Source organism: Phalangium opilio, unplaced genomic scaffold (genome assembly GCF_054372755.1).
Source record: "Phalangium opilio isolate 3A_F unplaced genomic scaffold, DU_Popi_V2 ptg000021l_1, whole genome shotgun sequence".
NCBI lineage: Eukaryota > Metazoa > Arthropoda > Arachnida > Opiliones > Phalangiidae > Phalangium > Phalangium opilio.
In genome coordinates this window covers 4,560,296-4,586,911 of record NW_028324153.1, presented here as the reverse complement: position 1 = coordinate 4,586,911, position 26,616 = coordinate 4,560,296, and the positions used below count along the sequence as shown (strand labels likewise).

Here is a 26,616-nt window from a genome sequence, read left to right as displayed (position 1 = left end):
GTTTGTTTGTTCACGTATTGCTTAATTACTTGACCCTGTTCTTTCGATTAAAAATAATAACATATCTTTAGTGTAGCGGTTATCGCATCCGCCTCACTCCCGGAAGGCCAAAGGTTCGAAACCGCGAGGTTTTTTTTTGCTTGGAACATGCAAAGACCTTTATAATTATCCGAACATTTGTGTCAAGGTCACATTATTTACATCCCCGTATCTCTGGTAGAACCAGAGTTACGAGCCTGCAAAGTTTATTTTCAAAAATCAAAAGTAACCTTCTAACAATAAGTGAGACAAAAAATAAGTTGACGACGATATTGAGGTAGCCTCAAGTTTAAAGTATCCTTGTATGGGGAGCAAAGAGTACTATAACATATCCAAAGAAAATCCCAGTATCTCTTGTAGAACAAGAGTTATGAGCCTCCAAAGTTTAGTGCAAAAATCATAAGTAACATAATAAAAATAAGTGAGACGATACCAAAGTTGACGAACATTTTGCTTAATATCTCGGCCCTTGTTTGTCGTAGCTCAATGTTTTTAGTATGGTTAGATGGGGGACAATTTGGACTATAACATATCCTAAGGACATCCCCGTATCTCTAGTAAACACAGAGTTATGGGCCTGCAAAGCATAGTCTAATGCATTTCCTTTGGACGGGTTGTTTGTTTACGTTTAGCTTAATTATTCGGCCCCTGTTTTTCGTAGCTCAATGTTTTTAGTATGGTTAGATGGGGGACAAATTGGAATATAACATACTCAAAGGACCTCGCCGTATCTCCAGTAGAAACAGAGTTACGAGCCTGCAAAGTAGAGTCTAATGCATTTTCTATGGAGGGGTTTGTTTGTTCACGTATTGCTTAACTACTTGACCCTGTTCTTTCGCTTAAAAATAATAACATATCTTTAGTGTAGCGGTTATCGCATCCGCCTCACTCCCGGAAGGCCACAGGTTTGAAACTGCGAAGTTTTTTTTTTTGCTTGGAACATGCAAAGACCTTTATAATTATCCGAACATTTGTGTCAAGGTCACATTATTTACATCCCCGTATCTCTGGTAGAACCAGAGTTACAAGCCTCCAGAATTTAGTCTAATGTATTTCCTATGGAGGGGTTTGTTTGTTTACGATTAGCTTAATTACTCGACTACTGTTTGTCGTAGCCCTAATTCTTAGTATGGCTAGATGGGGGACAAATTGGTCTATAACATACTCAAAAGACATCCCCGTAAATCCAGTAGAAACAGAGTTACGAGCCTGCAAAGTTTATTTTCAAAAATCAAAAGTAACCTTCTAACAATAAAAGAGACAAAAAGTAATGAAGAATTTAATTAACTTTCATCTTTATAAAACAATAACTAAAAGAAGATTTGTTTGCTTTTTTCATATCTGGTGGAATTTGAAAGAGGAAACAAGAGTGAAAAAAGCAAACGGCACGCAGTATTCCCAAGTACTGACTGCGCTCGACGCTGCTAACGTCGGCGATCGGACGAGAACCGGTGTTCTCAGCGTGATATGGCCGTTTCCGAGAGTGCTAGATAATAATTCGAATTTAAATTAAGTGAGACAAATTAACCTTCATCTTTTTCAAACAATAACAAAAAGAAAATATGTTTGCTTTTTTCATATCTATTGGAATTTAAAAGAGGAAAAAAAGTGAAAAAGCAAACGGCACGCAGTATTCCCAAGTACTGACTGCGCTCGACGCTGCTAACGTCGGCGATCGGACGAGAACCGGTGTTCTCAGCGTGATATGGCCGTTGCCGAGAGTGCTAGATAATAATTCGAATTTAAATTAAGTGAGACAAATTAACCTTCATCTTTTTCAAACAATAACAAAAAGAAAATATGTTTGCTTTTTTCATATCTATTGGAATTTAAAAGAGAAAAAAAAAGTGAAAAAGCTAACGGCACGCAGTGTTCCTAAGTGGTCGCCCTCCCAAGTACTGACTGCGCTCGACGCTGCTTAACTTCGGTTATCGGACGAGAACCGGTGTATTCAGCGTGATATGGCCGTTGCCGAGAGTGCTAGTTAATAATTCGAATTTAAATTAAGTGAGACAAATTAACCTTCATCATTTTAAAACAATAACAAAAAGAAAACATGTTTGCTTTTTTCATATCTATTAAAATTTAAAAGAGGAAAAAAAAGTGAAAAAGCCAACGGTACGCAGTGTTCCTAAGTGGTCTCCCTCCCAAGTAGTGACTGCGCTCGACGCTGCTTAACTTCGGTTATCTGACGAGAACCGGTGTATTCAGCGTGATATGGCCGTTGTCGAGAGTGCTAGTTAATAATTTGAATTTAATTAACCTTCATCTTTATAAAACAATAACAAAAAGAAGATATGTTTGCTTTTTTCATATCTGGTGGAATTTAAAAGAGGAAACAAAAGTGAAAAAGCAAACGGCACGCTGTATTCCCAAGTACTGTATGCGCTCGACGCTGCTTTACTTCGGTGATCGGACTTGAACCGGTGTTTTCAGCGTGATATGGCCGTTGCCGAGAGTGCTAGTTAATAATTCGAATTTAAATTAAGTGAGACAAATTAACCTTCATCATTTTAAAACAATAACAAAAAGAAAACATGTTTGCTTTTTTCTTATCTATTAAAATTTAAAAGAGGAAAAAAAAGTGAAAAAGCCAACGGCACGCAGTGTTCCTAAGTGGTCTCCCTCCCAACTAGTGACTGCGCTCGACGCTGCTTAACTTCGGTTATCGGACGAGAACCGGTGTATTCAGCGTAATATGGCCGTTGCCGAGAGTGCTAGTTAATAATTTTAATTTAATTAACTTTCATCTTTATAAAACAATAACAAAAAGAAGATATGTTTGCTTTTTTCATATCGGGTGGAATTTAAAAGAGGAAACAAAAGTGAAAAAGCCAACGGCACGCAGTATTCCCAAGTACTGACTGCGCTCGACGCTGCTAACGTCGGCGATCGGACGAGAACCTGTGTTCTCAGCGTGATATGGCCGTTGTCGAGAGTGCTAGTTAATAATTCGAATTTAAATTAAGTGAGACAAATTAACCTTCATCATTTTAAAACAATAACAAAAAGAAAACATGTTTGCTTTTTTCATATCTATTAAAATTTAAAAGAGGAAAAAAAAGTGAAAAAGCCAACGGCACGCAGTGTTCCTAAGTGGTCTCCCTCCCAAGTAGTGACTGCGCACGACGCTGCTTAACTTCGGTTATCGGACGAGAACCGGTGTATTCAGCGTGATATGGCCGTTGCCGAGAGTGCTAGTTAATAATTTGAATTTAATTAACTTTCATCTTTATAAAACAATAACAAAAAAGAAGATATGTTTTTTTTTTTCATATCTGGTGGAATTTGAAAGAGGAAACAAAAGTGAAAAAGCCAACGGCACGCAGTATTCCCAAGTACTGTATGCGCTCGACGCTGCTTAACTTCGGTGATCGGACGTGAACCGGTGTTTTCAGCGTGATATGGCCGTTGCCGAGAGTGCTAGTTAATAATTCGAATTTAAATTAAGTGAGACAAATTAACCTTCATCATTTTAAAACAATAACAAAAAGAAAACGTGTTTGCTTTTTTCATATCTATTAAAATTTAAAAGAGGAAAAAAAGTGAAAAAGCCAACGGCACGCAGTGTTCCTAAGTGGTCTCCCTCCCAAGTAATAACTGCGCTCGACGCTGCTTAACTTCGGTATTCGGACGAGAATCGGTGTACACAGCGTGATATGGCCGTTGCCGAGAGCGCTAGTTAATAATTTGAATTTAATTAACTTTCATCTTTATAAAACAATTACAAAAAGAAGATATGTTTGCTCTTTTCATATCTGGTGGAATTTGAAAGAGGAAACAAAAGTGAAGAAGCAATCGGCACGCAGTATTCCCAAGTACTGACTGCGCTCGACGGTGCTAACGTCGGCGATCGGACGAGAACCGGTGTTCTCAGCGTGATATGGCCGTTGCCGAGAGTGCTAGATAATAATTCGAATTTAAATTAAGTGAGAAAAATTAACCTTCATCATTTTAAAACAATAACAAAAAGAAAACGTGTTTGCTTTTTTCTTATCTATTAAAATTTAAAAGAGGAAAAAAAAGTGAAAAAGCCAACGGCACGCAGTGTTCCTAAGTGGTCTCCCTCCCAAGTAGTGACTGCGCTCGACGCTGCTTAACTTCGGTTATCGGACGAGAACCGGTGTATTCAGCGTAATATGGCCGTTGCCGAGAGTGCTAGTTAATAATTTTAATTTAATTAACTTTCATCTTTATAAAACAATAACAAAAAGAAGATATGCTTGCTTTTTTCATATCGGGTGGAATTTAAAAGAGGAAACAAAAGTGAAAAAGCCAACGGCACGCAGTATTCCCAAGTACTGACTGCGCTCGACGCTGCTAACGTCGGCGATCGGACGAGAACCTGTGTTCTCAGCGTGATATGGCCGTTGTCGAGAGTGCTAGTTAATAATTCGAATTTAAATTAAGTGAGACAAATTAACCTTCATCATTTTAAAACAATAACAAAAAGAAAACGTGTTTGCTTTTTTCATATCTATTAAAATTTAAAAGAGGAAAAAAAGTGAAAAAGCCAACGGCACGCAGTGTTCCTAAGTGGTCTCCCTCCCAAGTAATAACTGCGCTCGACGCTGCTTAACTTCGGTATTCGGACGAGAATCGGTGTACACAGCGTGATATGGCCGTTGCCGAGAGCGCTAGTTAATAATTTGAATTTAATTAACTTTCATCTTTATAAAACAATTACAAAAAGAAGATATGTTTGCTCTTTTCATATCTGGTGGAATTTGAAAGAGGAAACAAAAGTGAAGAAGCAATCGGCACGCAGTATTCCCAAGTACTGACTGCGCTCGACGGTGCTAACGTCGGCGATCGGACGAGAACCGGTGTTCTCAGCGTGATATGGCCGTTGCCGAGAGTGCTAGATAATAATTCGAATTTAAATTAAGTGAGAAAAATTAACCTTCATCATTTTAAAACAATAACAAAAAGAAAACGTGTTTGCTTTTTTCTTATCTATTAAAATTTAAAAGAGGAAAAAAAAGTGAAAAAGCCAACGGCACGCAGTGTTCCTAAGTGGTCTCCCTCCCAAGTAGTGACTGCGCTCGACGCTGCTTAACTTCGGTTATCGGACGAGAACCGGTGTATTCAGCGTAATATGGCCGTTGCCGAGAGTGCTAGTTAATAATTTTAATTTAATTAACTTTCATCTTTATAAAACAATAACAAAAAGAAGATATGCTTGCTTTTTTCATATCGGGTGGAATTTAAAAGAGGAAACAAAAGTGAAAAAGCCAACGGCACGCAGTATTCCCAAGTACTGACTGCGCTCGACGCTGCTAACGTCGGCGATCGGACGAGAACCTGTGTTCTCAGCGTGATATGGCCGTTGTCGAGAGTGCTAGTTAATAATTCGAATTTAAATTAAGTGAGACAAATTAACCTTCATCATTTTAAAACAATAACAAAAAGAAAACATGTTTGCTTTTTTCATATCTATTAAAATTTAAAAGAGGAAAAAAAAGTGAAAAAGCCAACGGCACGCAGTGTTCCTAAGTGGTCTCCCTCCCAAGTAGTGACTGCGCTCGACGCTGCTTAACTTCGGTTATCGGACGAGAACCGGTGTATTCAGCGTGATATGGCCGTTGCCGAGAGGGCTAGTTAATAATTTGAATTTAATTAACTTTCATCTTTATAAAACAATAACAAAAAAGAAGATATGTTTGCTTTTTTCATATCTGGTGGAATTTGAAAGAGGAAACAAAAGTGAAAAAGCCAACGGCACGCAGTATTCCCAAGTACTGTGTGCGCTCGACGCTGCTTAACTTCGGTGATCGGACGTGAACCGGTGTTTTCAGCGTGATATGGCCGTTGCCGAGAGTGCTAGTTAATAATTCGAATTTAAATTAAGTGAGACAAATTAACCTTCATCATTTTAAAACAATAACAAAAAGAAAACGTGTTTGCTTTTTTCATATCTATTAAAATTTAAAAGAGGAAAAAAAGTGAAAAAGCCAACGGCACGCAGTGTTCCTAAGTGGTCTCCCTACCAAGTAATGACTGCGCTCGACGCTGCTTAACTTCGGTATTCGGACGAGAATCGGTGTACACAGCGTGATATGGCCGTTGCCGAGAGCGCTAGTTAATAATTTGAATTTAATTAACTTTCATCTTTATAAAACAATTACAAAAAGAAGATATGTTTGCTCTTTTCATATCTGGTGGAATTTGAAAGAGGAAACAAAAGTGAAGAAGCAATCGGCACGCAGTATTCCCAAGTACTGACTGCGCTCGACGGTGCTAACGTCGGCGATCGGACGAGAACCGGTGTTCTCAGCGTGATATGGCCGTTGCCGAGAGTGCTAGATAATAATTCGAATTTAAATTAAGTGAGACAAATTAACCTTCATCATTTTAAAACAATAACAAAAAGAAAACGTGTTTGCTTTTTTCTTATCTATTAAAATTTAAAAGAGGAAAAAAAAGTGAAAAAGCCAACGGCACGCAGTGTTCCTAAGTGGTCTCCCTCCCAAGTAGTGACTGCGCTCGACGCTGCTTAACTTCGGTTATCGGACGAGAACCGGTGTATTCAGCGTAATATGGCCGTTGCCGAGAGTGCTAGTTAATAATTTTAATTTAATTAACTTTCATCTTTATAAAACAATAACAAAAAGAAGATATGTTTGCTTTTTTCATATCGGGTGGAATTTAAAAGAGGAAACAAAAGTGAAAAAGCCAACGGCACGCAGTATTCCCAAGTACTGACTGCGCTCGACGCTGCTAACGTCGGCGATCGGACGAGAACCTGTGTTCTCAGCGTGATATGGCCGTTGTCGAGAGTGCTAGTTAATAATTCGAATTTAAATTAAGTGAGACAAATTAACCTTCATCATTTTAAAACAATAACAAAAAGAAAACATGTTTGCTTTTTTCATATCTATTAAAATTTAAAAGAGGAAAAAAAAGTGAAAAAGGAAACGGCACGCAGTGTTCCTAAGTGGTCTCCCTCCCAAGTAGTGACTGCGCTCGACGCTGCTTAACTTCGGTTATCGGACGAGAACCGGTGTATTCAGCGTGATATGGCCGTTGCCGAGAGTGCTAGTTAATAATTTGAATTTAATTAACTTTCATCTTTATAAAACAATAACAAAAAAGAAGATATGTTTGCTTTTTTCATATCTGGTGGAATTTGAAAGAGGAAACAAAAGTGAAAAAGCCAACGGCACGCAGTATTCCCAAGTACTGTATGCGCTCGACGCTGCTTAACTTCGGTGATCGGACGTGAACCGGTGTTTTCAGCGTGATATGGCCGTTGCCGAGAGTGCTAGTTAATAATTCGAATTTAAATTAAGTGAGACAAATTAACCTTCATCATTTTAAAACAATAACAAAAAGAAAACGTGTTTGCTTTTTTCATATCTATTAAAATTTAAAAGAGGAAAAAAAGTGAAAAAGCCAACGGCACGCAGTGTTCCTAAGTGGTCTCCCTCCCAAGTAATGACTGCGCTCGACGCTGCTTAACTTCGGTATTCGGACGAGAATCGGTGTACACAGCGTGATATGGCCGTTGCCGAGAGCGCTAGTTAATAATTTGAATTTAATTAACTTTCATCTTTATAAAACAATTACAAAAAGAAGATATGTTTGCTCTTTTCATATCTGGTGGAATTTGAAAGAGGAAACAAAAGTGAAGAAGCAGTCGGCACGCAGTATTCCCAAGTACTGACTGCGCTCGACGGTGCTAACGTCGGCGATCGGACGAGAACCGGTGTTCTCAGCGTGATATGGCCGTTGCCGAGAGTGCTAGATAATAATTCGAATTTAAATTAAGTGAGACAAATTAACCTTCATCTTTTTCAAACAATAACAGAAAGAAAATATGTTTGCTTTTTTCATATCTATTGGAATTTAAAAGAGGAAAAAAAGTGAAAAAGCTTACGGCACGCAGTGTTCCTAAGTGGTCGCCCTCCCAAGTACTGACTGCGCTCGACGCTGCTTAACTTCGGTTATCGGACGAGAACCGGTGTATTCAGCGTGATATGGCCGTTGCCGAGAGTGCTAGTTAATAATTTGAATTTAATTAACTTTCATCTTTATAAAACAATAACTAAAAGAAGATTTGTTTGCTTTTTTCATATCTGGTGGAATTTGAAAGAGGAAACAAAAGTGAAAAAAGCAAACGGCACGCAGTATTCCCAAGTACTGACTGCGCTCGACGCTGCTAACGTCGGCGATCGGACGAGATCCGGTGTTCTCAGCGTGATATGGCCGTTGCCGAGAGTGCTAGATAATAATTCGAATTTAAATTAAGTGAGACAAATTAACCTTCATCTTTTTCAAACAATAACAAAAAGAAAATATGTTTGCTTTTTTCATATCTATTGGAATTTAAAAGAGGAAAAAAAAGTGAAAAAGTTAACGGCAAGCAGTGTTCGTAAGTGGTCGCCCTCCCAAGTACTGACTGCGCTCGACGCTGCTTAACTTCGGTTATCGGACGAGAACCGGTGTATTCAGCGTGATATGGCCGTTGCCGAGAGTGCTGGTTAATAATTTGAATTTAATTAACCTTCATCTTTATAAAACAATAACAAACAGAAGATATGTTTGCTTTTTTCATATCTGGTGGAATTTAAAAGAGGAAACAAAAGTGAAAAAGCAAACGGCACGCAGTATTCCCAAGTACTGTATGCGCTCGACGCTGCTTTACTTCGGTGATCGGACGTGAACCGGTGTTTTCAGCGTGATATGGCCGTTGCCGAGAGTCCTAGTTAATAATTCGAATTTAAATTAAGTGAGACAAATTAACCTTCATCATTTTAAAACAATAACAAAAAGAAAACGTGTTTGCTTTTTTCATATCTATTAAAATTTAAAAGAGGAAAAAAAAGTGAAAAAGCCAACGGCACGCAGTGTTCCTAAGTGGTCTCCCTCCCAAGTAATGACTGCGCTCGACGCTGCTTAACTTCGGTTATCGGACGAGAACCGGTGTATTCAGCGTGATATGGCCGTTGCCGAGAGTGCTAGTTAATAATTTGAATTTAATTAACTTTCATCTTTATAAAACAATAACTAAAAGAAGATTTGTTTGCTTTTTTCATACCTGGTGGAATTTGAAAGAGGAAACAAAAGTGAAAAAGCCAACGGCACGCAGTATTCCCAAGTACTGTATGCGCTCGACGCTGCTTAACTTCGGTTATCGGACGAGAATCGGTGTATTCAGCGTGATATGGCCGTTGCCGAGAGTGCTAGTTAATAATTTGAATTTAATTAACTTTCATCTTTATAAAACAATAGCAAAAAGAAGATATGTTTGCTTTTTTCATATCTGGTGGAATTTGAAAGAGGAAACAAAAGTGAAAAAGCAAACGGCACGCAGTATTCCCAAGTACTGACTGCGCTCGACGCTGCTAACGTCGGCGATCGGACGAGAACCGGTGTTCTCAGCGTGATATGGCCGTTGCCGAAAGTGCTAGATAATAATTCGAATTTAAATTAAGTGAGACAAATTAACCTTCATCTTTTTCAAACAATAACAAAAAGAAAATATGTTTGCTTTTTTCATATCTATTGGAATTTAAAAGAGGAAAAAAAAGTGAAAAAGCTAACGGCACGCAGTGTTCCTAAGTGGTCGCCCTCCCAAGTATTGACTGCGCTCGACGCTGCTTAACTTTGGTTATCGGACGAGAACTGGTGTATTCAGCGTGATATGGCCGTTGCCGAGAGTGCTAGTTAATAATTTGAATTTCATTAACCTTCATCTTTATAAAACAATAACAAAAAGAAGATATGTTTGCTTTTTTCATATCTGGTGGAATTTAAAAGAGGAAACAAAAGTGAAAAAACAAACGGCACGCAGTATTCCCAAGTACTGTATGCGCTCGACGCTGCTTATTTTCGGTGATCGGACGTGAACCGGTGTTTTCAGCGTGATATGGCCGTTGCTGAGAGTGCTGGTTAATAATTCGAATTTAAATTAAGTGAGACAAATTAACCTTCATCATTTTAAAACAATAACAAAAAGAAAACATGTTTGCTTTTTTCTTATCTATTAAAATTTTAAAGAGGAAAAAAAAGTGAAAAAGCCAACGGCACGCAGTGTTCCTAAGTGGTCTCCCTCCCAAGTAGTGACTGCGCTCGACGCTGCTTAACTTCGGTTATCGGACGAGAACCGGTGTATTCAGCGTAATATGGCCGTTGCCGAGAGTGCTAGTTAATAATTTTAATTTAATTAACTTTCATCTTTATAAAACAATAACAAAAAGAAGATATGTTTGCTTTTTTCATATCGGGTGGAATTTAAAAGAGGAAACAAAAGTGAAAAAGCCAACGGCACGCAGTATTCCCAAGTACTGACTGCGCTCGACGCTGCTAACGTCGGCGATCGGACGAGAACCTGTGTTCTCAGCGTGATATGGCCGTTGTCGAGAGTGCTAGTTAATAATTCGAATTTAAATTAAGTGAGACAAATTAACCTTCATCATTTTAAAACAATAACAAAAAGAAAACATGTTTGCTTTTTTCATATCTATTAAAATTTAAAAGAGGAAAAAAAAGTGAAAAAGCCAACGGCACGCAGTGTTCCTAAGTGGTCTCCCTCCCAAATAGTGACTGCGCTCAACTCTGCTTAACTTCGGTTATCGGACGAGAACCGGTGTATTCAGCGTGATATGGCCGTTGCCGAGAGTGCTAGTTAATAATTTGAATTTAATTAACTTTCATCTTTATAAAACAATAGCAAAAAGAAGATATGTTTGCTTTTTTCATATCTGGTGGAATTTGAAAGAGGAAACAAAAGTGAAAAAGCAAACGGCACGCAGTATTCCCAAGTACTGACTGCGCTCGACGCTGCTAACGTCGGCGATCGGACGTGAACCGGTCTTTTCAGCGTGATATGGCCGTTGCCGAGAGTGCTAGTTAATAATTCGAATTTAATTAACCTTCATCTTTATAAAACAATAACAAAAAGAAGATATGTTTGCTTTTTTCATATCTGGTGGAATTTAAAAAAGGAAACAAAAGTGAAAAAGCAAACGGCACGCTGTATTCCCAAGTACGGTATGCGCACGACGCTGCTTTACTTCGGTGATCGGACGTGAACCGGTGTTTTCAGCGTGATATGGCCGTTGCCGAGAGTGCTAGTTAATAATTCGAATTTAAATTAAGTGAGACAAATTAACCTTCATCATTTTAAAACAATAACAAAAAGAAAACATGTTTGCTTTTTTCATATCTATTAAAATTTAAAAGAGGAAAAAAAAGTGAAAAAGCCAACGGCACGCAGTGTTCCTAAGTGGTCTCCCTCCCAAGTTGTGACTGCGCTCGACGCTGCTTAACTTCGGTTATCTGACGAGAACCGGTGTATTCAGCGTGATATGGCCGTTGCCGAGAGTGCTAGTTAATAATTTGAATTTAATTAACTTTCATCTTTATAAAACAATAACTAAAAGAAAATTTGTTTGCTTTTTTCATATCTGGTGGAATTTGAAAGAGGAAACAAGAGTGAAAAAAGCAAACGGCACGCAGTATTCCCAAGTACTGACTGCGCTCGACGCTGCTAACGTCGGCGATCGGACGAGAACCGGTGTTCTCAGCGTGATATGGCCGTTTCCGAGAGTGCTAGATAATAATTCGAATTTAAATTAAGTGAGACAAATTAACCTTCATCTTTATAAAACAATAACAAAAAGAAGATATGTTTGCTTTTTTCATATCTGGTGGAATTTAAAAGAGGAAACAAAAGTGAAAAACCAAACGGCACGCTGTGTTTCCAAGTACTGTATGCGCACGACGCTGCTTTACTTCGGTGATCGGACGTGAACCGGTGTTTTCAGCGTGATATGGCCGTTGCCGAGAGTGCTAGTTAATAATTCGAATTTAAATTAAGTGAGACAAATTAACCTTCATCATTTTAAAACAATAACAAAAAGAAAACCTGTTTGCTTTTTTCATATCTATTAAAATTTAAAAGAGGAAAAAAAAGTGAAAAAGCCAACGGCACGCAGTGTTCCTAAGTGGTCTCCCTCCCAAGTTGTGACTGCGCTCGACGCTGCTTAACTTCGGTTATCTGACGAGAACCGGTGTATTCAGCGTGATATGGCCGTTGCCGAGAGTGCTAGTTAATAATTTGAATTTAATTAACTTTCATCTTTATAAAACAATAACTAAAAGAAAATTTGTTTGCTTTTTTCATATCTGGTGGAATTTGAAAGAGGAAACAAGAGTGAAAAAAGCAAACGGCACGCAGTATTCCCAAGTACTGACTGCGCTCGACGCTGCTAACGTCGGCGATCGGACGAGAACCGGTGTTCTCAGCGTGATATGGCCGTTTCCGAGAGTGCTAGATAATAATTCGAATTTAAATTAAGTGAGACAAATTAACCTTCATCTTTATAAAACAATAACAAAAAGAAGATATGTTTGCTTTTTTCATATCTGGTGGAATTTAAAAGAGGAAACAAAAGTGAAAAACCAAACGGCACGCTGTGTTTCCAAGTACTGTATGCGCACGACGCTGCTTTACTTCGGTGATCGGACGTGAACCGGTGTTTTCAGCGTGATATGGCCGTTGCCGAGAGTGCTAGTTAATAATTCGAATTTAAATTAAGTGAGACAAATTAACCTTCATCATTTTAAAACAATAACAAAAAGAAAACATGTTTGCTTTTTTCATATCTATTAAAATTTAAAAGAGGAAAAAAAAGTGAAAAAGCCAACGGCACGCAGTGTTCCTAAGTGGTCTCCCTCCCAAGTTGTGACTGCGCTCGACGCTGCTTAACTTCGGTTATCTGACGAGAACCGGTGTATGCAGCGTGATATGGACGTTGCCGAGAGTGCTAGTTAATAATTTGAATTTAATTAACTTTCATCTTTATAAAACAATAACTAAAAGAAAATTTGTTTGGTTTTTTCATATCTGGTGGAATTTGAAAGAGGAAACAAGAGTGAAAAAAGCAAACGGCACGCAGTATTCCCAAGTACTGACTGCGCTTGACGCTGCTAACGTCGGCGATCGGACGAGAACCGGTGTTCTCAGCGTGATATGGCCGTTGCCGAGAGTGCTAGATAATAATTCGAATTTAAATTAAGTGAGACAAATTAACCTTCATCTTTATAAAACAATAACAAAAAGAAGATATGTTTGCTTTTTTCATATCTGGTGGAATTTAAAAGAGGAAACAAAAGTGAAAAACCAAACGGCACGCTGTGTTTCCAAGTACTGTATGCGCACGACGCTGCTTTACTTCGGTGATCGGACGTGAACCGGTGTTTTCAGCGTGATATGGCCGTTGCCGAGAGTGCTAGTTAATAATTCGAATTTAAATTAAGTGAGACAAATTAACCTTCATCATTTTAAAACAATAACAAAAAGAAAACATGTTTGCTTTTTTCATATCTATTAAAATTTAAAAGAGGAAAAAAAAGTGAAAAAGCCAACGGCACGCAGTGTTCCTAAGTGGTCTCCCTCCCAAGTTGTGACTGCGCTCGACGCTGCTTAACTTCGGTTATCTGACGAGAACCGGTGTATTCAGCGTGATATGGCCGTTGCCGAGAGTGCTAGTTAATAATTTGAATTTAATTAACTTTCATCTTTATAAAACAATAACTAAAAGAAAATTTGTTTGGCTTTTTTCATATCTGGTGGAATTTGAAAGAGGAAACAAGAGTGAAAAAAGCAAACGGCACGCAGTATTCCCAAGTACTGACTGCGCTCGACGCTGCTAACGTCGGCGATCGGACGAGAACCGGTGTTCTCAGCGTGATATGGCCGTTGCCGAGAGTGCTAGATAATAATTGGAATTTAAATTAAGTGAGACAAATTAACCTTCATCTTTATAAAACAATAACAAAAAGAAGATATGTTTGCTTTTTTCATATCTGGTGGAATTTAAAAGAGGAAACAAAAGTGAAAAAGCAAACGGCACGCAGTATTCCCAAGTACTGTATGCGCTCGACGCTGCTTTACTTCGGTGATCGGACGTGAACCGGTGTTTTCAGCGTGATATGGCCGTTGCCGAGAGTGCTAGATAATAATTCGAATTTAAATTAAGTGAGACAAATTAACCTTCATCTTTTTCAAACAATAACAAAAAGAAAATATGTTTGCTTTTTTCATATCTATTGGAATTTAAAAGAGGAAAAAAAAGTGAAAAAGCTTACGGCACGAAGTGTTCCTAAGTGGTCGCCCTCCCAAGTACTGACTGCGCTCGACGCTGCTTAACTTCGGTTATCGGACGAGAAACGGTGTATTCAGCGACATATGGCCATTGCCGAGAGTGCTAGTTAATAATTTGAATTTAATTAACTTTCATCTTTATAAAACAATTACAAAAATAAGATATGTTTGCTCTTTTCATATCTGGTGGAATTTGAAAGAGGAAACAAAAGTGAAAAAAGCAAACGGCACGCAGTATTCCCAAGTACTGACTGCGCTCGACGCTGCTAACGTCGGCGATCGGACGAGAACCGGTGTTCTCAGCGTGATATGGCCGTTGCCGAGAGTGCTAGTTAATAATTCGAATTTAAATTAAGTGAGACAAATTAACCTTCATCATTTTAAAACAATAACAAAAAGAAAACATGTTTGCTTTTTTCTTATCTATTAAAATTTAAAAGAGGAAAAAAAAGTGAAAAAGCCAACGGCACGCAGTGTTCCTAAGTGGTCTCCCTCCCAAGTAGTGACTGCGCTCGACGCTGCTTAACTTCGGTTATCGGACGAGAACCGGTGTATTCAGCGTAATATGGCCGTTGCCGAGATTGCTAGTTAATAATTTTAATTTAATTAACTTTCATCTTTATAAAACAATAACAAAAAGAAGATATGTTTGCTTTTTTCATATCGGGTGGAATTTAAAAGAGGAAACAAAAGTGAAAAAGCCAACGGCACGCAGTATTCCCAAGTACTGACTGCGCTCGACGCTGCTAACGTCGGCGATCGGACGAGAACCTGTGTTCTCAGCGTGATATGGCCGTTGTCGAGAGTGCTAGTTAATAATTCGAATTTAAATTAAGTGAGACAAATTAACCTTCATCATTTTAAAACAATAACAAAAAGAAAACATGTTTGCTTTTTTCATATCTATTAAAATTTAAAAGAGGAAAAAAAAGTGAAAAAGCCAACGGCACGCAGTGTTCCTAAGTGGTCTCCCTCCCAAGTAGTGACTGCGCTCGACGCTGCTTAACTTCGGTTATCGGACGAGAACCGGTGTATTCAGCGTGATATGGCCGTTGCCGAGAGTGCTAGTTAATAATTTGAATTTAATTAACTTTCATCTTTATAAAACAATAACAAAAAAGAAGATATGTTTGCTTTTTTCATACCTGGTGGAATTTGAAAGAGGAAACAAAAGTGAAAAAGCCAACGGCACGCAGTATTCCCAAGTACTGTATGCGCTCGACGCTGCTTAACTTCGGTTATCGGACGAGAATCGGTGTATTCAGTGTGATATGGCCGTTGCCGAGAGTGCTAGTTAATAATTTGAATTTAATTAACTTTCATCTTTATAAAACAATAACAAAAAAGAAGATATGTTTGCTTTTTTCATATCTGGTGGAATTTGAAAGAGGAAACAAAAGTGAAAAAGCCAACGGCACGCAGTATTCCCAAGTACTGTATGCGCTCGACGCTGCTTAACTTCGGTGATCGGACGTGAACCGGTGTTTTCAGCGTGATATGGCCGTTGCCGAGAGTGCTAGTTAATAATTCGAATTTAAATTAAGTGAGACAAATTAACCTTAATCATTTTAAAACAATAACAAAAAGAAAACGTGTTTGCTTTTTTCATATCTATTAATATTTAAAAGAGGAAAAAAAGTGAAAAAGCCAACGGCACGCAGTGTTCCTAAGTGGTCTCCCTCCCAAGTTAATAATTTGAATTTAATTAACTTTAATCTTTATAAAACAATTACAAAAAGAAGATATGTTTGCTCTTTTCATATCTGGTGGAATTTGAAAGAGGAAACAAAAGTGAAAAAATCAAACGGCACGCAGTATTCCCAAGTACTGACTGCGCTCGACGCTGCTAACGTCGGCGATCGGACAAGAACCGGTGTTCTCAGCGTGATACGGCCGTTGCCGAGAGTGCTAGTTAATAATTCGAATTTAAATTAAGTGAGACAAATTAACCTTCATCATTTTAAAACAATAACAAAAAGAAAACATGTTTGCTTTTTTCTTATCTATTAAAATTTAAAAGAGGAAAAAAAAGTGAAAAAGCCAACGGCACGCAGTGTTCCTAAGTGGTCTCCCTCCCAAGTAGTGACTGCGCTCGACGCTGCTTAACTTCGGTTATCGGACGAGAACTGGTGTATTCAGCATAATATGGCCGTTGCCGAGAGTGCTAGTTAATAATTTGAATTTAATTAACCTTCATCTTTATAAAACAATAACAAAAAGAAGATATGTTTGCTTTTTTCATATCTGGTGGAATTTAAAAGAGGAAACAAAAGTGAAAAAACAAACGGCACGCAGTATTCCCAAGTACTGTATGCGCTCGACGCTGCTTAACTTCGGTTATCGGACGAGAACCGGTGTATTCAGCGTGATATGGCCGTTGCCGAGAGTGCTAGTTAATAATTTGAATTTAATTAACTTTCATCTTTATAAAACAATAACAAAAAAGAAGATATGTTTGCTTTTTTCATACCTGGTGGAATTTGAAAGAGGAAACAAAATTGAAAAAGCCAACGGCACGCAGTATTCCCAAGTACTGTATGCGCTCGACGCTGCTTAACTTCGGTTATCGGACGAGAATCGGTGTATTCAGCGTGATATGGCCGTTGCCGAGAGTGCTAGTTAATAATTTGAATTTAATTAACTTTCATCTTTATAAAACAATAGCAAAAAGAAGATATGTTTGCTTTTTTCATATCTGGTGGAATTTGAAAGAGGAAACAAAAGTGAAAAAGCAAACGGCACGCAGTATTCCCAAGTACTGACTGCGCTCGACGCTGCTAACGTCGGCGATCGGACGAGAACCGGTGTTCTCAGCGTGATATGGCCGTTGCCGAAAGTACTAGATAATAATTCGAATTTAAATTAAGTGAGACAAATTAACCTTCATCTTTTTCAAACAATAACAAAAAGAAAATATGTTTGCTTTTTTCATATCTATTGGAATTTAAAAGAGGAAAAAAAAGTGAAAAAGCTAACGGCACGCAGTGTTCCTAAGTGGTCGCCCTCCCAAGTGGATATAACATATATACATTAAGTTTTTTCATGAATCTTTAACATTATTTATTATAAGACACCATTGTTAAATCTATTTTTATTTGATTAAATTAAAATTGTTATATTAAATTAAACAGATAGGCACGGTGCTTACAAGTCACAATGTGACTTAGCCCCGTGGTATACTGTATCTGTAATGCAAATAAAATAAACATTTTGAATTGAATTGATTGAATTGACGCTGCTTAACTTTGGTTATTGGACGAGAACTGGTGTATTCAGCGTGATATGGCCGTTGCCGAGAGTGCTAGTTAATAATTTGAATTTAATTAACCTTCATCTTTATAAAACAATAACAAAAAGAAGATATGTTTGCTTTTTTCATATCTGGTGGAATTTAAAAGAGGAAACAAAAGTGAAAAAACAAACGGCACGCAGTATTCCCAAGTACTGTATGTGCTCGACGCTGCTTAACTTCGGTGATCGGACGTGAACCGGTCTTTTCAGCGTGATATGGCCGTTGCCGAGAGTGCTAGTTAATAATTCGAATTTAAATTAAGTGAGACAAATTAACCTTCATCATTTTAAAACAATAACAAAAAGAAAACATGTTTGCTTTTTTCATATCTATTAAAATTTAAAAGAGGAAAAAAAAGTGAAAAAGCCAACGGCACGCAGTGTTCCTAAGTGGTCTCCCTCCCAAGTAGTGACTGCGCTCGACGCTGCTTAACTTCGGTTATCGGACGAGAACCGGTGTATTCAGCGTGATATGGCCGTTGCCGAGAGTGCTAGTTAATAATTTGAATTTAATTAACTTTCATCTTTATAAAACAATAACAAAAAAGAAGATATGTTTGCTTTTTTCATACCTGGTGGAATTTGAAAGAGGAAACAAAAGTGAAAAAGCCAACGGCACGCAGTATTCCCAAGTACTGTATGCGCTCGACGCTGCTTAACTTCGGTTATCGGACGAGAATCGGTGTATTCAGTGTGATATGGCCGTTGCCGAGAGTGCTAGTTAATAATTTGAATTTAATTAACTTTCATCTTTATAAAACAATAACAAAAAAGAAGATATGTTTGCTTTTTTCATATCTGGTGGAATTTGAAAGAGGAAACAAAAGTGAAAAAGCCAACGGCACGCAGTATTCCCAAGTACTGTATGCGCTCGACGCTGCTTAACTTCGGTGATCGGACGTGAACCGGTGTTTTCAGCGTGATATGGCCGTTGCCGAGAGTGCTAGTTAATAATTCGAATTTAAATTAAGTGAGACAAATTAACCTTAATCATTTTAAAACAATAACAAAAAGAAAACGTGTTTGCTTTTTTCATATCTATTAATATTTAAAAGAGGAAAAAAAGTGAAAAAGCCAACGGCACGCAGTGTTCCTAAGTGGTCTCCCTCCCAAGTTAATAATTTGAATTTAATTAACTTTAATCTTTATAAAACAATTACAAAAAGAAGATATGTTTGCTCTTTTCATATCTGGTGGAATTTGAAAGAGGAAACAAAAGTGAAAAAATCAAACGGCACGCAGTATTCCCAAGTACTGACTGCGCTCGACGCTGCTAACGTCGGCGATCGGACGAGAACCGGTGTTCTCAGCGTGATACGGCCGTTGCCGAGAGTGCTAGTTAATAATTCGAATTTAAATTAAGTGAGACAAATTAACCTTCATCATTTTAAAACAATAACAAAAAGAAAACATGTTTGCTTTTTTCTTATCTATTAAAATTTAAAAGAGGAAAAAAAAGTGAAAAAGCCAACGGCACGCAGTGTTCCTAAGTGGTCTCCCTCCCAAGTAGTGACTGCGCTCGACGCTGCTTAACTTCGGTTATCGGACGAGAACTGGTGTATTCAGCGTAATATGGCCGTTGCCGAGAGTGCTAGTTAATAATTTGAATTTAATTAACCTTCATCTTTATAAAACAATAACAAAAAGAAGATATGTTTGCTTTTTTCATATCTGGTGGAATTTAAAAGAGGAAACAAAAGTGAAAAAACAAACGGCACGCAGTATTCCCAAGTACTGTATGCGCTCGACGCTGCTTAACTTCGGTTATCGGACGAGAACCGGTGTATTCAGCGTGATATGGCCGTTGCCGAGAGTGCTAGTTAATAATTTGAATTTAATTAACTTTCATCTTTATAAAACAATAACAAAAAAGAAGATATGTTTGCTTTTTTCATACCTGGTGGAATTTGAAAGAGGAAACAAAATTGAAAAAGCCAACGGCACGCAGTATTCCCAAGTACTGTATGCGCTCGACGCTGCTTAACTTCGGTTATCGGACGAGAATCGGTGTATTCAGCGTGATATGGCCGTTGCCGAGAGTGCTAGTTAATAATTTGAATTTAATTAACTTTCATCTTTATAAAACAATAGCAAAAAGAAGATATGTTTGCTTTTTTCATATCTGGTGGAATTTGAAAGAGGAAACAAAAGTGAAAAAGCAAACGGCACGCAGTATTCCCAAGTACTGACTGCGCTCGACGCTGCTAACGTCGGCGATCGGACGAGAACCGGTGTTCTCAGCGTGATATGGCCGTTGCCGAAAGTACTAGATAATAATTCGAATTTAAATTAAGTGAGACAAATTAACCTTCATCTTTTTCAAACAATAACAAAAAGAAAATATGTTTGCTTTTTTCATATCTATTGGAATTTAAAAGAGGAAAAAAAAGTGAAAAAGCTAACGGCACGCAGTGTTCCTAAGTGGTCGCCCTCCCAAGTGGATATAACATATATACATTAAGTTTTTTCATGAATCTTTAACATTATTTATTATAAGACACCATTGTTAAATCTATTTTTATTTGATTAAATTAAAATTGTTATATTAAATTAAACAGATAGGCACGGTGCTTACAAGTCACAATGTGACTTAGCCCCGTGGTATACTGTATCTGTAATGCAAATAAAATAAACATTTTGAATTGAATTGATTGAATTGACGCTGCTTAACTTTGGTTATTGGACGAGAACTGGTGTATTCAGCGTGATATGGCCGTTGCCGAGAGTGCTAGTTAATAATTTGAATTTAATTAACCTTCATCTTTATAAAACAATAACAAAAAGAAGATATGTTTGCTTTTTTCATATCTGGTGGAATTTAAAAGAGGAAACAAAAGTGAAAAAACAAACGGCACGCAGTATTCCCAAGTACTGTATGTGCTCGACGCTGCTTAACTTCGGTGATCGGACGTGAACCGGTCTTTTCAGCGTGATATGGCCGTTGCCGAGAGTGCTAGTTAATAATTCGAATTTAAATTAAGTGAGACAAATTAACCTTCATCATTTTAAAACAATAACAAAAAGAAAACATGTTTGCTTTTTTCATATCTATTAAAATTTAAAAGAGGAAAAAAAAGTGAAAAAGCCAACGGCACGCAGTGTTCCTAAGTGGTCTCCCTCCCAAGTAGTGACTGCGCTCGACGCTGCTTAACTTCGGTTATCGGACGAGAACCGGTGTATTCAGCGTGATATGGCCGTTGCCGAGAGTGCTAGTTAATAATTTGAATTTAATTAACTTTCATCTTTATAAAACAATAACAAAAAAGAAGATATGTTTGCTTTTTTCATACCTGGTGGAATTTGAAAGAGGAAACAAAAGTGAAAAAGCCAACGGCACGCAGTATTCCCAAGTACTGTATGCGCTCGACGCTGCTTAACTTCGGTTATCGGACGAGAATCGGTGTATTCAGTGTGATATGGCCGTTGCCGAGAGTGCTAGTTAATAATTTGAATTTAATTAACTTTCATCTTTATAAAACAATAACAAAAAAGAAGATATGTTTGCTTTTTCATATCTGGTGGAATTTGAAAGAGGAAACAAAAGTGAAAAAGCCAACGGCACGCAGTATTCCCAAGTACTGTATGCGCTCGACGCTGCTTAACTTCGGTGATCGGACGTGAACCGGTGTTTTCAGCGTGATATGGCCGTTGCCGAGAGTGCTAGTTAATAATTCGAATTTAAATTAAGTGAGACAAATTAACCTTAATCATTTTAAAACAATAACAAAAAGAAAACGTGTTTGCTTTTTTCATATCTATTAATATTTAAAAGAGGAAAAAAAGTGAAAAAGCCAACGGCACGCAGTGTTCCTAAGTGGTCTCCCTCCCAAGTTAATAATTTGAATTTAATTAACTTTAATCTTTATAAAACAATTACAAAAAGAAGATATGTTTGCTCTTTTCATATCTGGTGGAATTTGAAAGAGGAAACAAAAGTGAAAAAAGCAAACGGCACGCAGTATTCCCAAGTACTGACTGCGCTCGACGCTGCTAACGTCGGCGATCGGACGAGAACCGGTGTTCTCAGCGTGATACGGCCGTTGCCGAGAGTGCTAGTTAATAATTCGAATTTAAATTAAGTGAGACAAATTAACCTTCATCATTTTAAAACAATAACAAAAAGAAAACATGTTTGCTTTTTTCTTATCTATTAAAATTTAAAAGAGGAAAAAAAAGTGAAAAAGCCAACGGCACGCAGTGTTCCTAAGTGGTCTCCCTCCCAAGTAGTGACTGCGCTCGACGCTGCTTAACTTCGGTTATCGGACGAGAACTGGTGTATTCAGCGTAATATGGCCGTTGCCGAGAGTGCTAGTTAATAATTTGAATTTAATTAACCTTCATCTTTATAAAACAATAACAAAAAGAAGATATGTTTGCTTTTTTCATATCTGGTGGAATTTAAAAGAGGAAACAAAAGTGAAAAAACAAACGGCACGCAGTATTCCCAAGTACTGTATGCGCTCGACGCTGCTTAACTTCGGTTATCGGACGAGAACCGGTGTATTCAGCGTGATATGGCCGTTGCCGAGAGTGCTAGTTAATAATTTGAATTTAATTAACTTTCATCTTTATAAAACAATAACAAAAAAGAAGATATGTTTGCTTTTTTCATACCTGGTGGAATTTGAAAGAGGAAACAAAAGTGAAAAAGCCAACGGCACGCAGTATTCCCAAGTACTGTATGCGCTCGACGCTGCTTAACTTCGGTTATCGGACGAGAATCGGTGTATTCAGCGTGATATGGCCGTTGCCGAGAGTGCTAGTTAATAATTTGAATTTAATTAACTTTCATCTTTATAAAACAATAGCAAAAAGAAGATATGTTTGCTTTTTTCATATCTGGTGGAATTTGAAAGAGGAAACAAAAGTGAAAAAGCAAACGGCACGCAGTATTCCCAAGTACTGACTGCGCTCGACGCTGCTAACGTCGGCGATCGGACGAGAACCGGTGTTCTCAGCGTGATATGGCCGTTGCCGAAAGTACTAGATAATAATTCGAATTTAAATTAAGTGAGACAAATTAACCTTCATCTTTTTCAAACAATAACAAAAAGAAAATATGTTTGCTTTTTTCATATCTATTGGAATTTAAAAGAGGAAAAAAAAGTGAAAAAGCTAACGGCACGCAGTGTTCCTAAGTGGTCGCCCTCCCAAGTGGATATAACATATATACATTAAGTTTTTTCATGAATCTTTAACATTATTTATTATAAGACACCATTGTTAAATCTATTTTTATTTGATTAAATTAAAATTGTTATATTAAATTAAACAGATAGGCACGGTGCTTACAAGTCACAATGTGACTTAGCCCCGTGGTATACTGTATCTGTAATGCAAATAAAATAAACATTTTGAATTGAATTGATTGAATTGACGCTGCTTAACTTTGGTTATTGGACGAGAACTGGTGTATTCAGCGTGATATGGCCGTTGCCGAGAGTGCTAGTTAATAATTTGAATTTAATTAACCTTCATCTTTATAAAACAATAACAAAAAGAAGATATGTTTGCTTTTTTCATATCTGGTGGAATTTAAAAGAGGAAACAAAAGTGAAAAAACAAACGGCACGCAGTATTCCCAAGTACTGTATGCGCTCGACGCTGCTTAACTTCGGTTATCGGACGAGAACCGGTGTATTCAGCGTGATATGGCCGTTGCCGAGAGTGCTAGTTAATAATTTGAATTTAATTAACTTTCATCTTTATAAAACAATAACAAAAAAGAAGATATGTTTGCTTTTTTCATACCTGGTGGAATTTAAAAGAGGAAACAAAAGTGAAAAAACAAACGGCACGCAGTATTCCCAAGTACTGTATGCGCTCGACGCTGCTTAACTTCGGTTATCGGACGAGAACCGGTGTATTCAGCGTGATATGGCCGTTGCCGAGAGTGCTAGTTAATAATTTGAATTTAATTAACTTTCATCTTTATAAAACAATAACAAAAAAGAAGATATGTTTGCTTTTTTCATACCTGGTGGAATTTGAAAGAGGAAACAAAAGTGAAAAAGCCAACGGCACGCAGTATTCCCAAGTACTGTATGCGCTCGACGCTGCTTAACTTCGGTTATCGGACGAGAATCGGTGTATTCAGCGTGATATGGCCGTTGCCGAGAGTGCTAGTTAATAATTTGAATTTAATTAACTTTCATCTTTACAAAACAATAGCAAAAAGAAGATATGTTTGCTTTTTTCATATCTGGTGGAATTTGAAAGAGGAAACAAAAGTGAAAAAGCAAACGGCACGCAGTATTCCCAAGTACTGACTGCGCTCGACGCTGCTAACGTCGGCGATCGGACGAGAACCGGTGTTCTCAGCGTGATATGGCCGTTGCCGAAAGTGCTAGATAATAATTCGAATTTAAATTAAGTGAGACAAATTAACCTTCATCTTTTTCAAACAATAACAAAAAGAAAATATGTTTGCTTTTTTCATATCTATTGGAATTTAAAAGAGGAAAAAAAAGTGAAAAAGCTAACGGCACGCATTGTTCCTAAGTGGTCGCCCTCCCAAGTGGATATAACATATATACATTAAGTTTTTTCATGAATCTTTAACATTATTTATTATAAGACACCATTGTTAAATCTATTTTTATTTGATTAAATTAAAATTGTTATATTAAATTAAACAGATAGGCACGGTGCTTACAAGTCACAATGTGACTTAGCCCCGTGGTATACTGTATCTGTAATGCAAATAAAATAAACATTTTGAATTGAATTGATTGAATTGACGCTGCTTAACTTTGGTTATTGGACGAGAACTGGTGTATTCAGCGTGATATGGCCGTTGCCGAGAGTGCTAGTTAATAATTTGAATTTAATTAACCTTCATCTTTATAAAACAATAACAAAAAGAAGATATGTTTGCTTTTTTCATATCTGGTGGAATTTAAAAGAGGAAACAAAAGTGAAAAAACAAACGGCACGCAGTATTCCCAAGTACTGTATGCGCTCGACGCTGCTTATTTTCGGTGATCGGACGTGAACCGGTGTTTTCAGCGTGATATGGCCGTTGCCGAGAGTGCTAGTTAATAATTCGAATTTAAATTAAGTGAGACAAATTAACCTTCATCATTTTAAAACAATAACAAAAAGAAAACATGTTTGCTTTTTTCATATCTATTAAAATTTAAAAGAGGAAAAAAAAGTGAAAAAGCCAACGGCACGCAGTGTTCCTAAGTGGTCTCCCTCCCAAGTTGTGACTGCGCTCGACGCTGCTTAACTTCGGTTATCTGACGAGAACCGGTGTATTCAGCGTGATATGGCCGTTGCCGAGAGTGCTAGTTAATAATTTGAATTTAATTAACTTTCATCTTTATAAAACAATAACTAAAAGAAGATTTGTTTGCTTTTTTCATATCTGGTGGAATTTGAAAGAGGAAACAAGAGTGAAAAAAGCAAACGGCACGCAGTATTCCCAAGTACTGACTGCGCTCGACGCTGCTAACGTCGGCGATCGGACGAGAACCGGTGTATTCAGCGTGATATGGCCGTTTCCGAGAGTGCTAGATAATAATTCGAATTTAAATTAAGTGAGACAAATTAACCTTCATCTTTATAAAACAATAACAAAAAGAAGATATGTTTGCTTTTTTCATATCTGGTGGAATTTAAAAGAGGAAACAAAAGTGAAAAAGCAAACGGCACGCAGTATTCCCAAGTACTGTATGCGCTCGACGCTGCTTTACTTCGGTGATCGGACGTGAACCGGTGTTTTCAGCGTGATATGGCCGTTGCCGAGAGTGCTAGATAATAATTCGAATTTAAATTAAGTGAGACAAATTAACCTTCATCTTTTTCAAACAATAACAAAAAGAAAATATGTTTGCTTTTTTCATATCTATTGGAATTTAAAAGAGGAAAAAAAAGTGAAAAAGCTTACGGCACGAAGTGTTCCTAAGTGGTCGCCCTCCCAAGTACTGACTGCGCTCGACGCTGCTTAACTTCGGTTATCGGACGAGAAACGGTGTATTCAGCGACATATGGCCATTGCCGAGAGTGCTAGTTAATAATTTGAATTTAATTAACGTTCATCTTTATAAAACAATAACAAAAAGAAGATATGTTTGCTTTTTTCATATCTGGTGGAATTTAAAAGAAGAAACAAAAGTGAAAAAACAAACGGCACGCAGTATTCCCAAGTACTGACTGCGCTCGACGCTGCTAACGTCGGTGATCGGACGTGAACCGGTGTTTTCAGCGTGATATGGCCGTTGCCGAGAGTGCTAGTTAATAATTCGAATTTAAATTAAGTGAGACAAATTAACCTTCATCATTTTAAAACAATAACAAAAAGAAAACGTGTTTGCTTTTTTCATATCTATTAAAATTTAAAAGAGGAAAAAAAGTGAAAAAGCCAACGGCACGCAGTGTTCCTAGGTGGTCTCCCTCCCAAGTAATGACTGCGCTCGACGCTGCTTAACTTCGGTATTCGGACGAGAATCGGTGTATACAGCGTGATATGGCCGTTGCCGAGAGTGCTAGTTAATAATTTGAATTTAATTAACTTTCATCTTTATAAAACAATTACAAAAAGAAGATATGTTTGCTCTTTTCATATCTGGTGGAATTTGAAAGAGGAAACAAAAGTGAAGAAGCAATCGGCACGCAGTATTCCCAAGTACTGACTGCGCTCGACGGTGCTAAAGTCGGCGATCGGACGAGAACCGGTGTATTCAGCGTAATATGGCCGTTGCCGAGAGTGCTAGTTAATAATTTTAATTTAATTAACTTTCATCTTTATAAAACAATAACAAAAAGAAGATATGTTTGCTTTTTTCATATCGGGTGGAATTTAAAAGAGGAAACAAAAGTGAAAAAGCCAACGGCACGCAGTATTCCCAAGTATACTGACTGCGCTCGACGCTGCTTAACTTCGGTTATCGGACGAGAACCTGTGTTCTCAGCGTGATATGGCCGTTGTCGAGAGTGCTAGTTAATAATTTGAATTTAATTAACTTTCATCTTTATAAAACAATAGCAAAAAGAAGATATGTTTGCTTTTTTCATATCTGGTGGAATTTGAAAGAGGAAACAAAAGTGAAAAAGCAAACGGCACGCAGTATTCCCAAGTACTGACTGCGCTCGACGCTGCTAACGTCGGCGATCGGACGAGAACCGGTGTATTCAGCGTGATATGGTCGTTGCCGAGAGTGCTAGATAAT

At 37.7% G+C, this 26,616-nt stretch overlaps 40 pseudogenes; all 40 read right to left on the bottom strand.

Moving 5' to 3' along the window:
- Positions 1-1,893: 1,893 nt before the first annotated feature.
- Positions 1,894-2,012, bottom strand: LOC149697257 (5S ribosomal RNA; annotated as a pseudogene).
- A 137-nt stretch (positions 2,013-2,149) lies between these two features.
- LOC149697256 (5S ribosomal RNA) lies at positions 2,150-2,268 on the bottom strand (annotated as a pseudogene).
- A 362-nt stretch (positions 2,269-2,630) lies between these two features.
- On the bottom strand, positions 2,631-2,749 carry LOC149697255 (5S ribosomal RNA; annotated as a pseudogene).
- Positions 2,750-3,110: 361 nt separating this feature from the next.
- On the bottom strand, positions 3,111-3,229 carry LOC149697254 (5S ribosomal RNA; annotated as a pseudogene).
- Positions 3,230-3,352: 123 nt separating this feature from the next.
- Positions 3,353-3,455, bottom strand: LOC149697253 (5S ribosomal RNA; annotated as a pseudogene).
- A 136-nt stretch (positions 3,456-3,591) lies between these two features.
- Positions 3,592-3,710, bottom strand: LOC149697252 (5S ribosomal RNA; annotated as a pseudogene).
- Positions 3,711-4,071: 361 nt separating this feature from the next.
- LOC149697251 (5S ribosomal RNA) lies at positions 4,072-4,190 on the bottom strand (annotated as a pseudogene).
- A 360-nt stretch (positions 4,191-4,550) lies between these two features.
- LOC149697250 (5S ribosomal RNA) lies at positions 4,551-4,669 on the bottom strand (annotated as a pseudogene).
- A 361-nt stretch (positions 4,670-5,030) lies between these two features.
- On the bottom strand, positions 5,031-5,149 carry LOC149697249 (5S ribosomal RNA; annotated as a pseudogene).
- A 361-nt stretch (positions 5,150-5,510) lies between these two features.
- Positions 5,511-5,629, bottom strand: LOC149697248 (5S ribosomal RNA; annotated as a pseudogene).
- A 123-nt stretch (positions 5,630-5,752) lies between these two features.
- Positions 5,753-5,855, bottom strand: LOC149697247 (5S ribosomal RNA; annotated as a pseudogene).
- A 136-nt stretch (positions 5,856-5,991) lies between these two features.
- Positions 5,992-6,110, bottom strand: LOC149697246 (5S ribosomal RNA; annotated as a pseudogene).
- Positions 6,111-6,471: 361 nt separating this feature from the next.
- Positions 6,472-6,590, bottom strand: LOC149697245 (5S ribosomal RNA; annotated as a pseudogene).
- Positions 6,591-6,951: 361 nt separating this feature from the next.
- LOC149697244 (5S ribosomal RNA) lies at positions 6,952-7,070 on the bottom strand (annotated as a pseudogene).
- A 123-nt stretch (positions 7,071-7,193) lies between these two features.
- LOC149697243 (5S ribosomal RNA) lies at positions 7,194-7,296 on the bottom strand (annotated as a pseudogene).
- A 136-nt stretch (positions 7,297-7,432) lies between these two features.
- Positions 7,433-7,551, bottom strand: LOC149697242 (5S ribosomal RNA; annotated as a pseudogene).
- A 360-nt stretch (positions 7,552-7,911) lies between these two features.
- Positions 7,912-8,030, bottom strand: LOC149697241 (5S ribosomal RNA; annotated as a pseudogene).
- Positions 8,031-8,392: 362 nt separating this feature from the next.
- Positions 8,393-8,511, bottom strand: LOC149697240 (5S ribosomal RNA; annotated as a pseudogene).
- Positions 8,512-8,873: 362 nt separating this feature from the next.
- LOC149697239 (5S ribosomal RNA) lies at positions 8,874-8,992 on the bottom strand (annotated as a pseudogene).
- A 586-nt stretch (positions 8,993-9,578) lies between these two features.
- On the bottom strand, positions 9,579-9,697 carry LOC149697238 (5S ribosomal RNA; annotated as a pseudogene).
- Positions 9,698-10,059: 362 nt separating this feature from the next.
- On the bottom strand, positions 10,060-10,178 carry LOC149697237 (5S ribosomal RNA; annotated as a pseudogene).
- A 361-nt stretch (positions 10,179-10,539) lies between these two features.
- Positions 10,540-10,658, bottom strand: LOC149697236 (5S ribosomal RNA; annotated as a pseudogene).
- A 586-nt stretch (positions 10,659-11,244) lies between these two features.
- On the bottom strand, positions 11,245-11,363 carry LOC149697235 (5S ribosomal RNA; annotated as a pseudogene).
- Positions 11,364-11,965: 602 nt separating this feature from the next.
- Positions 11,966-12,084, bottom strand: LOC149697234 (5S ribosomal RNA; annotated as a pseudogene).
- Positions 12,085-12,686: 602 nt separating this feature from the next.
- LOC149697233 (5S ribosomal RNA) lies at positions 12,687-12,805 on the bottom strand (annotated as a pseudogene).
- A 602-nt stretch (positions 12,806-13,407) lies between these two features.
- On the bottom strand, positions 13,408-13,526 carry LOC149697232 (5S ribosomal RNA; annotated as a pseudogene).
- A 603-nt stretch (positions 13,527-14,129) lies between these two features.
- Positions 14,130-14,248, bottom strand: LOC149697231 (5S ribosomal RNA; annotated as a pseudogene).
- A 362-nt stretch (positions 14,249-14,610) lies between these two features.
- Positions 14,611-14,729, bottom strand: LOC149697230 (5S ribosomal RNA; annotated as a pseudogene).
- Positions 14,730-15,090: 361 nt separating this feature from the next.
- LOC149697229 (5S ribosomal RNA) lies at positions 15,091-15,209 on the bottom strand (annotated as a pseudogene).
- Positions 15,210-15,558: 349 nt separating this feature from the next.
- Positions 15,559-15,661, bottom strand: LOC149697228 (5S ribosomal RNA; annotated as a pseudogene).
- A 529-nt stretch (positions 15,662-16,190) lies between these two features.
- Positions 16,191-16,309, bottom strand: LOC149697227 (5S ribosomal RNA; annotated as a pseudogene).
- Positions 16,310-17,808: 1,499 nt separating this feature from the next.
- On the bottom strand, positions 17,809-17,927 carry LOC149697226 (5S ribosomal RNA; annotated as a pseudogene).
- A 349-nt stretch (positions 17,928-18,276) lies between these two features.
- Positions 18,277-18,379, bottom strand: LOC149697225 (5S ribosomal RNA; annotated as a pseudogene).
- Positions 18,380-18,908: 529 nt separating this feature from the next.
- LOC149697224 (5S ribosomal RNA) lies at positions 18,909-19,027 on the bottom strand (annotated as a pseudogene).
- Positions 19,028-20,526: 1,499 nt separating this feature from the next.
- On the bottom strand, positions 20,527-20,645 carry LOC149697223 (5S ribosomal RNA; annotated as a pseudogene).
- A 348-nt stretch (positions 20,646-20,993) lies between these two features.
- Positions 20,994-21,096, bottom strand: LOC149697222 (5S ribosomal RNA; annotated as a pseudogene).
- Positions 21,097-21,625: 529 nt separating this feature from the next.
- Positions 21,626-21,744, bottom strand: LOC149697221 (5S ribosomal RNA; annotated as a pseudogene).
- Positions 21,745-24,606: 2,862 nt separating this feature from the next.
- LOC149697220 (5S ribosomal RNA) lies at positions 24,607-24,725 on the bottom strand (annotated as a pseudogene).
- Positions 24,726-25,327: 602 nt separating this feature from the next.
- LOC149697219 (5S ribosomal RNA) lies at positions 25,328-25,446 on the bottom strand (annotated as a pseudogene).
- Positions 25,447-25,806: 360 nt separating this feature from the next.
- LOC149697218 (5S ribosomal RNA) lies at positions 25,807-25,925 on the bottom strand (annotated as a pseudogene).
- Positions 25,926-26,616: the final 691 nt, after the last annotated feature.